The 14982-nt window shown below is 41.0% G+C and overlaps 1 long non-coding RNA gene across 1 annotated transcript in view; it reads left to right on the top strand.

The window, feature by feature from the left end:
- LOC309367867 overlaps window positions 1-14779 on the top strand; it is a 43743-nt gene extending 28964 nt beyond the window's left edge. Inside the window, exons 2-3 of the long non-coding RNA XR_014167401.1 lie at window positions 11244-11330; window positions 14345-14779. This is a non-coding gene — a long non-coding RNA (uncharacterized lncRNA). The remainder of the gene's footprint in view (window positions 1-11243; window positions 11331-14344) is intronic.
- Window positions 14780-14982: the final 203 nt, after the last annotated feature.

Here is a 14982-nt window from a genome sequence, read left to right as displayed (position 1 = left end):
TAAACTGTAAAATCCAAAGCTCTGTTCTCCTGCAAGGGCAGATCTCACCATTTTGGGGTGGGAAACCAGAAATCTCATTTCTTCTCTTCCTCATTTCTATTATTAATAATTTGATCGTTGGCCATCATTTTGAAAACTGGTGGCATGGCTAAGAAACCTTCCAAAAATTCAAAGAAATCAGTCCGTGGGATATCATGTGAGGTGATTTTTACCCTCATTATAAATACCTGAGAAAGTCACAGGTTTTTCTTCACTATCTCTCCCACCCTGTGTGAAGAAAAGAGATAGAGATGATTTTAAATTGTTTGTTAGGAAAAAGAATGATTGGGAGAGAAGCAGATCACACCAATAGTCTTATTCTGCTGTTTGTGCCCTACTCTAACAGAGATAACTCAGAGGGCAATGACAACCCACAGGAAGAAAAACTCCTGTTTTATTTACTCTACCATCCCCACCCCAAAACCACTGTGATAGAAGTGCCCTCAGACACAATCCACTGTGATTGAAAGCTAGACATATCTGTCAAAATGATTCTCCCTCCACCTTAGTCCTCTCTCCTCTACACCCCTCCTCTCTGCTCTTTACCCCTTCGTCTCTCGAGCTCCCGGTGTTTTTCTAGCCAGCTTGGGTTCATTTCTCAGAAAATAAAGGGGGTGGAATAAAGGTCATTTAGCTTTTTGGGAAAACCTGAAACCATGGGGTAACTTGGAAGTTCGGAGTCCTTGATCTCTCTTGCTAATGGTGTGATCCAGTTCATGGACTTGAATGACCCCGATTCCCCTTGTCATTCAGGGTCACACAGAGCTGGTGAAGACCCCCAACATATCCACCATATTTTATCCTATAGTGTTAAATTCAAATTCCGTTCTCCAGCATCATAAAATTCCCCCTCAGCGCAACCCTCTAGAACAAAGGTAATAATTGTACAGAGGTGTGCATCCCGGTTCAAGAGATCTTCAGAACTGGAGCATATTCTGGTGATAACTTTGGTCCTCAGCAAAGTCTAGATGGTCAAGGCTTTCATTATTGTCTTTTCCCCGAGTTTAGAGTGGTACTTACTCATGCAGCAAACTGATGCTGACATCTGCAAAAAGAATTTCATAGAGAATTATTTTTTTTTGCAAGCTGACACTGCCTTTTTCCTTCAGACCTACAATATGTGCTTTCATTGTTCCCATACCAACTTATGAATATGTTGATGCCTTTCTCCCTCTCCCTCTCTCTCCTATTTTTTTTTAAAAGCTCCCATCTGAGTTCTGTTCATCACAGATGTTTAGAAACACAGCTGTCCATCTACAGTGGTTCTGCATGAAAGACCATGGCTGTTGAGTACAAAAGAGGGGATTCAAGCAGATATGCACTATAAATAGATAGCATTGTCTGCCTCCTCATTTTCCACTACAGTCCTAAATTTTGGCATCGGAAAATGTACTACAGTGTCAAAGCAGTTTGTACCTCTTCCTTGCTCGGCTTCGTGAAAATTGAAATACGAACCAAATCAGTGTTGTTGCTATTGTTTCGTGACCAATTAATCAAAACGTGTGTTCCCTCTATACCAAGAAGAAGATGGTCATTCTTCAATAGCCATAAATAGCAAGTACACAGGATTTTTTTTTTAAAGCATATGCACCAAACACAGCAGCTTCACTGGTGAAGTTCAGCAACAACCTCAATTTGAAAATCAATTTGTCCTTGAATTTGCCTCAAACAAGTTTCTAATTAATGAGTGACTTTTGTACTTAAAAAAAGAAGAGGTCTTAAGTTATGACTATCCATGATTACAAATCTGTTCTAAATGAGAGAGTGGAAGAGATGGTATCCTTATGTTTTCTGTCAGTTGCATCCAATTCTGGCCTGATTAACCACAATAACGTTGCAGAATAAGAAACATTGTATTATTACGTTAAAATGGCAAGTGAGCAAACTAGACTATATGTAGCCCATCTGAATCCTGTGCTTTTTTTGGGGGGGGGGAGTTATTTTGCTTCATTTGAATCTACTTCCCACCAATTTCACTGAATAGCCCTAGTTCCAATATTATGCAAGACTGAGTAATGCTTCTCCTGATCTGCATTCGCCATCCTATCCATAATTTCAGAAACTTATATCATATTCCCTCTTAAGGCATGTTGTCTCTCAACTAAGAAGCCCCAAACATTACACCCTTTCTTCAAAGGATAGGAATAGTCTACCTTCTGTTGCCTATGCACTGGTAACCTCTAGGTTAGATTGCTGCAATGTGTTATATGTCGGGTGACCTTTCAATGTGTTTTGGAAGCTCCAGCTGGTTCCAAATTCATTGGCCAGATTGCTGATAAGGTAAGGACAGGGCAATCTGATCATGAAACACTAATATTGGCATGACTGCATTGGCTACCAATGTTGAGCTATAAAGCCCTAGGTGGCTCAGGACCCAAATAACTCAAGACTGTCTTTTCCCATATAAATTAACCCAAACCTTACATTTGTCATCTCCATGTGTCCCTTCTGAGGAAGGTGTGGAGGCTGCCAATGCAAGAACAGGCCTTCTCGGTGGTAACTCCTTGTTTGTGGTGTGCTCTCCCCAGGGAGGCAGTCTTGGTGTCATCATCACCTGTATTTAGGCAGACAAAAACATTTTAAGGGCTTTGGGCCCTTGATTTGGAGGGTATTTGGGCATCACCACCTTCTTCCTCTTTTGTGTTCATCAATTTAGTCGGGAGGGTTGGGTCTGCTCTTCTATATATATTTATGGATAAGCACTTTTGGTTCCTATTTTATTATTGCTATTATACTTGGCTATAATGCTTTGTTTTTATGTTTCAGGTTGCTTAGGGAGACTTTTGTGAAAAAGCAACAGATAAATAATAATGATAATAGGGTAGTTGGTTTAGTCCAGGCATAGGCAAACCCGGCCCTCCAGATGTTTTGTGACTACAACTTCCATCATCCCTAGCTAACAGGACCAGTGGTCAGGGATGATGGGAACTGTAGTCTCAAAACATCTGGAGGGCCGAGTTTGCCTAGGCCTGGTTTAGTCAATATGAATAGTCAATGAGATGCCCTTCAAATGTTGTGGACTACAACTACCATCATTCCTGACCATTGCTTATGCCGGCTGGGCTGATATGTGCTATAATCCAAAACATATGGAAGGCACCACATTGGCTACACCTACTCTAGCCCCTTGATCACGTTGGTTGCCCTTTTCTACACTGATTCCCAATCTACAATATCTTTTGTGAAGTGAGGTAACCAGAACTCTGCAGAGCATTCCAAATATGGCCACAACAAAAATTTGCATCAGAGCATTATAATGCTGTTAGTTTTATTTTTACATTTGTTTACCATGTACGGAGCTCCAGTTCATTCCAACTAGCCAACGGAGCTAGAATGTACCAGTATATCCTCCATAAGATCTGGTTGGCATTGTATATAATTCTACATCCTCTCAGTGCAATATGACAGCATTCAAAAGTGTTTCTACTATACTCACACATGGAAGATTTAACTTGAGAATTGGCTGCAAGTGTCATGGGAATACCATTCTGTTTGTTGCCTTCTGTCTTTAAAATGCATTATATATCTAAGATTTGACCCAGTGGTCAAGAGTTGGCCTAGAGTGAAACTCGGAATTAATTGCTGCTGCTGCTGCTGCTTATTTTAGAGGGAGAGAAAATCTAAAATACAGTCATATACCTTCAGCACATATGTGACTGCCACCGGACCAAAGAAAGAGAAAACGCGTTTCACTTTGTCGTGATATCACTCATTCAAATGCGAACCATGATCAGTTTTCAACAAATTCAACTATTACGCTGTTCCTTTATTTTCCTTACGTAGGGGTTAGGTTCCGTTGACCTTTGTCCCTTTAGCAATACTAACTCTATATAACAAAGTAGTTTATTCCAAATCATAGTCTTGCTGCATTGAGGATAATAGTATTGTTCAAATCTTTATACCACTTTTCTTGAAAAAAATTGCTTTGACTTGAGCATTTTCAGATCTAGTAACATACAGACCCCTCCCAAAAAAACCCTCTAACTAGTCCTGTTACTTATCACTTATGGGGTCTCTCTCCCCATCCCCCTTAAGTGTTATTGCTTTCTATCTATAATGTCTAACAGTTTGGGCCAATGTTGTTGGATTATGACTCCTATCATGACTGACCCCTTGCCATGCTGGCTGATGGAAGCTGGAGTCCGAAACATCTAGAGGCTGTTCATGCATGTTTACTCAGAAGTAAATGCTGTTGTGTTTAATGAGGCTTGTTTCAATGAAGCATAGGAGTAACCACTGCTTTTTTTCTTTTAAAAAAATGTTTAGGGGTACTCTCATTCTCCTACTCATATTGAAATACTGCCCCTCAATGAGGCCAAACTTAGATTCGCAAAATGTTTAGGGGTATGCATACCCCTGCGTCCCCCCAGGGGGGGGAAAAAGCACTGGGAGTAACACAGCAGCATGGAACATATTGCAGTATATATAGGGATCACAACCAGAATGCATTAATTGAAGCTATTCATAGAGTGGAAGATGATAGCTAGCTCCTCATCTCCTAATAGCTCAGGAGTAAATTGCCAATTGTTGATCAAGTTATTAATGTGACGTATAGCCTATATCATTTTCCTTTACCGTGCCCTTATAAACAAGTAATGGTAAGGGAGTTATTCCAGGAGATTGCTTCTGTCGAAATATTTCCAAGTTTTTAAAATGGCTGATACCTGAGTATCTTTACATATCTCTTTCTGCAATTTGTTATGCCAGTACTAAATAACATGTCTTAAAGGCATTCTGCATGACAATTGTTCCAGTCAGACCGCCTTATCGATATTACACTGATGCACAGTAGCTGCCAAATTGGCAGCGGGATCATTGCATCAGGAATACGCAACTGGATTCCACAATGTGGTTCAAGATATTCAGTTCTGGTGGTACTCAATGATACCAGCAACTCCACACACACACACACCCCGCTATCTTGCTCCTGCCCAGGTAAGCAACCTTAGGAGCACCACCTTGAGTATCAGAAGTCAGTGGCATGTGCTGCTCTTCTAATCTCTTTCTATCCCTATGCACCATGGAGGCGTACACTTCATGCCAAACACCACCACATCACAGTCAACAACGATAATAATAATAATAATAATAATAATAGAGAAATCACTACAGTCCCCAGGATTCATGGGGGAGAGAGGCTACAAAGAGGACAACACTAGTCACTCGGCCGCCTTTGCTGCAAGATGTCTTCTGAGAATATAATTCTCCCAACTTGTAGGGTTTTATGGTGGCCCATTGGGAGAGAAAGACTCTATGTCTTGGCATACACAGGGAGGATTGTGCAGAATACGTCAGAAAATACGTGGGAGGAATTGGGTAGAGTGGTGTGGAGGGTGAGGAGAACTGACAGGGGGGAAAGCTAGATGGGGGTAGAAACTTTGCTGCTACATGGTGAGTACTGGCACCATTTTTCCTAGAATAAAGGCACTGAAGATATTCATGTCTTGTTTCCTTTCCATATAAAAGTTTAATGCTGTTTTCAGTTGTTGTTTTTTGCTGGTTTTGCAAGATAGGTTGGGGGACTGTGACTGAATGTGCGGAAAACAAAAATAATGGCTTTTCAATAAGAGTCATTTTGATACTATTTCTTCATCCTGTCTGTGATCCACAGAGATCCGTTCTGCAGAACCCTTTTGCAGACTCTGATAACTGTGCATAATTGATATTTACCATTATTTCAAACTCTATAGCTGTGCATTTATTTATATGTGCCTTCCAATTTGGCTGTGTAATCTGGTTTGTGAACTAATTCCTAGAGACATGTGTTTGATTTCTCAATGTGGCTACTTTATTTTTTTTCAAGCTAAATAGGTTTAAGCTACAGATTGCTTTCAAACAAGAGAGAATTTGAGGTAATTGTGTAGATGATTTAGTGCCACATTTGAAGCCATGACTCCATCAACAGGAGTATTTTCGAGGCAATATAATCCCCTTAATCCAAGGTGTTGCCGAGTTTCTACTTCTCATGTATTTATCTCTTTTAAATTTAGGCATAAGATTGTGGGCATTGGATCCAACTAAGTTCTCGTCAAAGTAGACCCTTTGGACTTAATGGAGTCCTTCAGAACTCTGTGGAATTGATTTCTCAACAGTCTGCACCCCTCTTTCCGGGCACACAAACTGGGGTGGAATCTACACACATATTTTTAAAAAATGCTGTGAAAATGCCTTTTTTAAAAGTTTTGAAAAATACACTGAATTTTGCATAGCTCACTTTTGCCACCTAGTGTCACATTTCTATATTTCACTTTACAAGACAGTTAAAATGTTTTGTTTCCAGCTGTGTGGCTGAGTCCTAAGATGACCATTTCAATTAATTTCGCCTAGGAAGGAGAAATTCTCCAACAGTTGTTTCAGGGTGGTGCTCACCAGGAACAGTGGCAGTAGCATAGCTTCTTTTTAGCAGTTTGCTTTTCTTTTTTTTGCTGCCTCTGCAAGTAAAAGCAGTAGCGACTATAGGGGCAGCTGGCTAGAATTTTGCATTCCTGACAATGCCCTGGACCTAGCAGGGAAGAGGAAGGGAGGGGAAGCCACTAACAAACACAATATGGTTGAAAACCTTCAAAGAAAATCTGCAAAGTAGCCTTTTTTCCCCTAAGGGGGGAGGGGGGCCATATATTTTCTCAAAAAGAAGTCTTAGGAATTTTCTTTTGGCTCAGCTCAGTTCTGTGATTCTCATCAATAAATATGAATCCTAAATATGGACTGATGGGCTTATTCATACAGCTGGATTGTTCAAATGGATTGCAACTACATTATTGCAAGTACTTTCTTGCAACTCCCGTGAGTGAGGAATAAGAAATGATCTCTGTAAGTGATGAACGTCTACATCAAGTATGAGGGGTTGCATGCTGCAAATATTCACTATTTCCCACTCTAGATAAATATCTAGCACGGTCAATAGGCTTGTGATCAGTTTTAACAGTGGGGGCGAAAACAATCAGTGATTCATTGTGCAAGATATTGTACTAATTACTGTAACAACGTTTGATTCACATTGTGGTCTGGGCATTTAATCAGGGAACAAGATACAATAAATCCTATTGACTGTTTTTGACTGGGGAACCTAGTGCAAAAACTAATTTGGTGTTTTTGAATGGGTAATCATGTACATTCCCATGCAGTTTTGCAACATTTTGATTTTTTTAAAAAAGTTAAAATTTAATTCATATTTATTTATTAAATTTCTAGCTTGCCATTCCTCCCAATGGAGCCTAGGGGAGCATACAGTCCAATAGCAAAGCAATTTAAGCATTTTAAAAAATTACATTATGCCCTTCTATGCATTTTATAAGAAAACTACCTGCTCATTTCCTTACTATCTGAAATCCAAACATCTCTGTGCAACCTGCCTTAAGGAAGCTCTTGCACTGAACAAGGTACTTCTTAGTATGTGTATGCAAAGTGAAACAAGGATGGCAAATTATGAACATCCCAGGCATGCCAAAACCAACCCATGTTTGGAGAAAGATGCAAGGGCATCATTAAGAAAGATGGAAATTTGGAGAGAGAAATTGAAAAGTTTCACATATGCCGCCATATTACGATGCTTTGGCATCAGACTGCAGAAGATCCAAAACTCATGATCAGGATCTACATTTGTGTTGCAGATGTGAACAATAACCAAAAGAAAATGTGGTTTCACATCCATTTCTAATATATGTGCGCATAGGAGGTGAAAGAGAGAAGAGGGAGGATGTGTATTGTTTTGAAAGTGTATACAGTCTAGAATGATAATATTTGACAAGATCGAGTGTAGCCCCAGAACAATCTGGGTGAGACTAGATGATCAAAACCAAAAACAAAGCGAAGAGAAAAATTCAATCAGCAGCTGTTGCAGACCCCCCCAGGACAATACGAAAAAATATTCATTGAGCAACAACTGAGTTGTTCAAAACCACACAGCACTTTCCCAGAGGGGACTTTAACTGTCCAAACATCTGTTGGATGACAAATAAAGCTACTGTAAATATGGATCAGCAAATAGTTTCCTGGCCAAAAACAGGGGAGGAAAAAACAACCACGGACCCAGGAAAGAAATACTAGTTGCTGTGTTTTGGAGAGAGCTGCTTTATAGCTCAGAGAAGGCAGTGCTGGTATTGCTTCTTAGGAAAGCAGGTTCAAAAGCATTGCTTTCCCTTAATGGTGGCAGCATGGCTGAGAATATATGAAGGCATCTAGCAAGCTTGCTTCAAGCAAGATGCAAAATGAAGGCACAGCAAAGATGCAACACAGATGGCAAGGAGGCACATATGAAGGAACCCAAGAGAGCTTTGGCGGAGTGCAGGAATTGGGAATCAAAGGATTTGGATGCCGGAAAGGTTTGCTAACCCATGCCCTGCCTGAGTTGTCTTTCTACTCGCAATCCAAGCATTACATGCATTCCTAAGTAATCCTACATACTCACAGCAAATTCTTTCTCCAAGTGTGACTCCTTATGTACCGTATTTTTCGCTCTATAAGACGCACCAGACCACAAGACGCACCTAGTTTTTGGAGGAGGAAAACAAGAAAAAAATATTCTGAATCTCAGAAGCCAGAGCAGCAAGAGGGATCGCTGCGCAGTGAAAGCAGCAATCCCTCTTGCTGTTCTGGCTTCTGGGATAGCTGCACAGCCTGCATTCGCTCCATAAGATGCACACACATTTCCCCTTACTTTCTAGGAGGGAAAAAGTGAGTCTTATAGAGCAAAAAATACGGTATATGAACATTTAAGTGCTGGCACGATTCATGCACAAGAGGAAGATATAAGCTGAACCGGGGAACTCCAAGGACACATTTTAGACAGAATCCCTTGGAGGGGAGGTGATGCCCACACCCCCAAAAAAGCAGTCCAGTGAGGGTCATGCAACAGGGAATAACAGAAGGGAGCTGGGGTATCTAAGAAAAGGCTTGGCTGGCTGGCACCCTTGAAGTGTGGACTTCCTGGATTCCCAACACAGAGATTGCTGCTGGCAACTGACAGAGGGAGGTGACATGGAGGTCAACAAAGTGCAGACGCCGCAGCGGGAGGGTAGGATTGGCTCTGCCTCTGTGCCTGCACTTCACAGACCACCCCACCCTGTCACCTCACTCTTCCCCCTCTCAGTTACTGGCAGCAACTTCTGTGTTAGGAATGGGCTTAGTAGTCCATGAGCTGGGAAGGGGGAAATCTAGGGAATTCCCATGGTGGGGGGGGGGTGGCAGGGATTGGCAGCTGGACCAGGGGGGCAGAGTCCCCTCTCCTCCCCATGTCTCTCTGTGTGTACACACACATACATTTGAAAGTGCTTCCTTGACACAGATAATTGAATTCTGTCATATTTATCCTTTGAGCCTTCCCACCAAGGTGGTTTCAAGAAGGACGGAAACGGGGAAGTGCCTTTTAAGGTATTACTGTATTACTTTTCAGTCTGCAGGGAACACTTACTGGGTTTTGCTATTGTCTTTCGGTTTAGAGAAATATTTACATGTGCAGAAAAAAAGAGCTCTCCAGCCTCATAGATAAGAACATTAATGCAACCACTTACATGCTAGATTTATGCATGTCTTTTGAAGCCCATGCCTATTATACCCAGTGTAAATACACATAAGTTCTCCAGTGCATCCATTTGTTTTATTATTTTATTTTATTTTATGTTATTTTATTTTATTTTATTTTAGTAGAATGGGCCCTTTTAGGGCTAACAATGTCTTGATTTCACTGGCAATATCCAGCATGAGGAGCTTCTTTTCTACAATTTTAGGATTTAGGCTGCAATCCTGTATATATGTAATTGCAAGCAGTGAGGTGGCCAAGCTTGCTTATGATAGCAAATTGTACAGGCTGAACAAAAGGGGATTATCAGGAATACCAAAAGTATATTTTCAAACTGGGTGAAAAGGCATTAAAATGACGCATGTGGGGGCTAAATCCTGCCCCCCCCCCATTTCATATTTGCACTCATGGTGTCTGAACTGGTGGTGACTGACTGGAAGGTGACATCAGGATCATAGTGGGTAGGTGATGGATGAAGATGTGGCCAAAGGGATAAGAGGAAAATTCCTGTTAGGGATGACTAGGAAAGGAGTTGAAAGTGAAGCGGCAAATATCATAATACTGAAAATACCAATCTATGATGAAGCTGCACTTGGAATACTGTGTATTGTATAGTGCAGTGGGAAAGGGTGACAAAAATGATCAGGAAAGTGAGGAAAGTCCTTTTGACAAAAAAATTGAACTAGTCCTGTTTAAGATCATCCAGATGAACTTTTTAGTTTATTAACATTTTATCCTTGGCAATAGATGATGATAGATGATAGATAGATAGATGATAGATGATAGATAGATAGATAGATAGATAGATAGATAGATAGATAGATGATAGATAGATAGATGATAGATGATAGATAGATAGATAGATGATAGATAGATGATAGATAGATATAGATAGATAGATGATAGGTAGATAGATAGATGATAGATAGATAGATAGATAGATGATAGCTAGCTGATAGATAGCTGATAGATATAGATAGATAGATGATAGATAGATGATGATAGATAGGATCGATGACAGATAGATAGATGATAGATAGATAGATGATGATGATAGATAGATAGATGATGATAGATAGATAGATATAGATGAGAGAGAGAGAGAGAGAGAGAGAGAGAGATGATAGATGGAGCATCAGTAAGGCTGTTGTGTTGAAGTCTGTACTTCAAAATAAATCAGGATGATACACAAGTAATAATACAAAGTTAGTCGTCAGGTGAAGTTCGACCCATAATTGTACTTTAGTACTAATAGGCTTCCCTTGTTGGAAGCTGCTCCTCTTGGAAGAGAGCAAATCTTAGTTCTACACAAAAAAGCGAACATTTTGATAAAGAACAACTAAGTTGCAGCAACATTTTTAACATAAATGTACCTGTATAAAAAATAATCAAAAGTTGCACAACGCTCCTTGACATAGTGTGTCATTTCATGGGATCAACAAGGGATTTCATCTCAAAATCCTATTTACAGCAGAGTCTGAATCTGAAGAGGAGAACCTTGCCACACTCTTGGTTCCCATTAGACCACAGCTTGCAGGAATCATGTCGGAAGTACTCAGTTTTGTAAAATACCCAATAAGACAACAAGAAGAAAAAGAAGAAGTTGTTGGGTTTTTTTAATTTGGCCCCTGTGAAGCTGTATCTCATCAGAAGCTAATGGAAGTGTATCTTATTATTATTATTTCAGTCGTTCTTGAGTGACTCCACCTTTCCCTGGTCTCTAGCCAATGGAATTCATCTCCGTGTGAATGTCTGCATAACTACAACCACCAAGGTGAGATTCATAATTCTGGAGGATCCTGATGTGCTTGAAGAAGCTCTGTTCTCTTATTTGCCAAGGCAGGCATCCCCAAACTCGGCCTCCCAGCTGTTTAGGGACTACAATTCCCATCATCCCTGAGCACTGGTCCTGTTAACTAGGGATGATGGGAATTGTAGTCCCCAAACAGCTGGAGGGCTGAGTTTGGGGCTGAGCCTGTGCTAAGAAATGATCTTTTCAGGTACTGGGAGGTCTTGATTCCATGCAACACTAATTGCCTGAGATATTTCCTGGTGCAGCCACTGAACTAGAAGTAGAGTTGTCGACCAGCCATATCTGGAGGGCACTATATTGACTACCTCTGTATTAAGCATAGACCTTGATATCCTTGGTCATGCACCCAGGAGCTACCAATTCATTATGGTGGTGCGTGAAGGCAAAGAACACAGGTTAATCCTTTGAGCTGAACAGCTTTTATTCTAATTCCTTCAGTATCTCCCATCTCTGTGAATCTTTCTGCCTTTCCCCCAATTTAGCATTATATTTGGGTGGTTGGGAGGTGGTGGTGCTAGAACAGGTTAGTTGCAATATTCATCACGCAGGGTAAGGATTTACATTCCTTTTGTCAGCGAGTAAAAGGTTCCAAACATCTGCAGTCAGAGCCCAGCATCTTAACAGTTTCGTCCCTGCCCTGACCGCATAATTGTTAAATTGTGCGTGTAAAATGGCTTCAGGATATTCTCTGCTGCTTCCAGCAGGTTATCAGGGAAAACCTGCCAAAAAACATTGCGGTGTTTATATATCCTTTAGGTTAGGTACTCAAAGGTCAATAGTTGCCAAAAGCATTTTTTTTTGCTGGGCAACTGCTACTTTTCTCAAGCTTCACAACCCGCCTCAGCCGCAGTGATCCTTATAATACACATAAACACACAAACGCACATCTTGCAGACCTTTCCGCTATGACCAAGCAACTTTGGTTTACTCAGGTATTCTATCCCTCTTTTTGCTCCAATTAATCATGATGATTAATTAGCTGCATAAGTGGCTATTACATGCTGCTCCAGTCAGCTTACATCCTCTAACATTACTAGTCAATTTCTTTTGGCTATAAACATCCCCACTGAAACTTATTTTTGCATGTAACAATGCAAAGATATAATTACCTTTCATGGGGCACGATTCTCACAGTATATGCATAATGTATGTACTGTTTGTCGTTTTTGCTCTACAGGTAATTTATCGTTTAAAACGGGCAAACGGAGGATGGCTGAGCATTCTCAGATGCTAGTCTAGTCCTCCGTCTTCAGGGAATCACTTCCACAGAGTTGTTTAGAAAGACAAACGCGAGACTTTCCCAAGTTAAATAAACGGAGAGCTCGTCTTTAAAGTACCGCCGGCTCTGTGTTCTAGGATTTATTTCTATTGAACTACCAGTGCAAGGGATAAAAACCACCTCCAGTTGTTGTTTTTTTAAAGCACTTTTATCACCTGAAAACCTTTCATGTAAAAATAAAGGGGTACAGAAAAGTTTTAGAAATCCCGGCATATTCCAGTTAGTACTGTGCACAGAATCTGTGGACACTGGAATGAGATGACCATTTATCCAGATTTCTGCAGGGGGAAGAGAAATTATCCTGCTAATAGGCGTGTCTTCAGAATATGACAGAAATTCAGGTGTCAGACACACTTCTGTGGGGAGGGAATTACACAACCTAGGAGCTGCCGAAGATAAAGGTCTGTCCTGGGCTGCCACTTCCACCTCACACTTTTGAAGATGGTGAACCATTTGCTATCTTAACACCTAAGGGGGGTCTCTAGGGAAGGAGGCACTCTTTCATATATTTCATAGAATCATAGAGCTGGAAGAGACCACAAGGGCCATCGAGTCCAACCCCCTGCCAAGCAGGAAACACCATCAGAGCACTCCTGACATATGGTTGTCAAGCCTCTGCTTAAAGACCTCCAAAGAAGGAGACTCCACCACACTCCTTGGCAGCAAATTCCACTGTCGAACAGCTCTTACTGTCAGGAAGTTCTTCCTAATGCTTAGGTGGAATCTTCTTTCTTGTAGTTTGGATCCATTGCTCCGTGTCCACTTCTCTGGAGCAGCAGAAAACAACCTTTCTCCCTCCTCTATGTGACATCCTTTTGTATATTTGAACATGGTTATCATATCACCCCTTAATCTCCTCTTCTCCAGGTTAAACATGCCCAGCTCCCTTAGCCGTTCCTCATAAGGCATCGTTTCCAGGCCTTTGACCATTTTGGTTGCCCTCCTCTGGACACATTCCAGTTTGTCAGTGTCCTTCTTGAACTGTGGTGCCCAGAACTGGACACAGTACTTCAGGTGAGGTCTGACCAGAGCAGAATACAGTGGCACTATTACTTCCCTTGATCTAGATGCTATACTCCTATTGATGCAACCCAGAATTGCATTGGTTTTTTTAGCTGCCGCATCACACTGTTGGCTCATGTCAAGTTTGTGGTCAATTTGGAGCCTAAGTGGCAACAGCAGCAAATGTGTTGGCAGTGTTCTGCAGTGTTGGAATGGAGATGGCGTTCATCACAAAAGATGGTAGATATCATGCCCTCTGACATTTCTCCAGTGAAAATAGGGACATCCCATTCCATACTGAAAATTTTACTATTTATACCCCACACATCTTATTGGGTTGCCCCAGCACTCTGGGCAGCTTCCAACATATATAAAAGCATAATAAAACATTAAACATATAGGATTGCCTTCAGAAGGTTCACGGGTTGGATAACTCCATACCCTCCAACATTTCTCCAATAAAAATAGGGACATTCTAAGGAAAAGTGGGACATTCTGGGATCAAATCAGGGATGTCCCTAGAAAATAGGGACACTTGGAGGGTCTGGCATATATATTTTTGTCTTTCTCTACTATCTGGATCTGGAGAAGCAGAGGAGGTGCCAAACCAATGTCTGCGGGGGAGTAATGGGCTGGTTGTTTCAGGTGTCTCTAACTTCAACACTTTTATTTTGTTTCTTTCTTTTGTTGTTAGGTGAAGACACATCTGTTTGTCCAGGCCTTTGGGGAGCCCTGAGGTGCACTGGATGCTGAGAGTAATCTGCATTTGCTGTTGCTGCTTTTTGGTTTCACCCCTGTGATTTAATTTTATTGTGATTTATATTTTTCCACCTGTCTTTTTATCCATTTTCATATTGCTGTTTTTCATGTATCTGTATTTTGAGCCCTGAGACACTGAAGCAGAGGGCAGATTGCAAATGATTTTAATGATGAAGTACAATAAAAAATATTTGGAGAAAAGTCTGCAAAGAGGCCTTCTTCTAAGGGTTTGAAGAAAAAGAAAAATCTCAGAACCTTTCTCAGAAAAACATCTTGACCCAGTTCTAGTTTTAATGACAGATGCCTGAACTGTAACCTCTGCCATCCCCTCTTCTTTCCTGCAGTGTGGATTATGAATATGAAGTGACACGAGTACAGTGGTACCTTGGGTGAAGTACTTAATTCGTTCCGGAGATCTGTACTTAACCTGAAACTGTTCTTAACCTGAAGAACCACTTTAGCTAATGGGGCCTCCTGCTGCTGCCGCGCAACCGGAGCACGATTTCTGTTCTCATCCTGAAGCAAAGTTCTTAACCTGAAGCACTATTTCTGGCTTAGTGGAGTCTGTATGTA

This window comes from Podarcis melisellensis, assembly GCF_964234715.1.
Source record: "Podarcis melisellensis genome assembly, chromosome: 4".
NCBI classification, from domain to species: domain Eukaryota; kingdom Metazoa; phylum Chordata; class Lepidosauria; order Squamata; family Lacertidae; genus Podarcis; species Podarcis melisellensis.
Note: the sequence above shows the minus strand (reverse complement) of the source record. Positions and strands in the feature narration are given on the sequence as shown.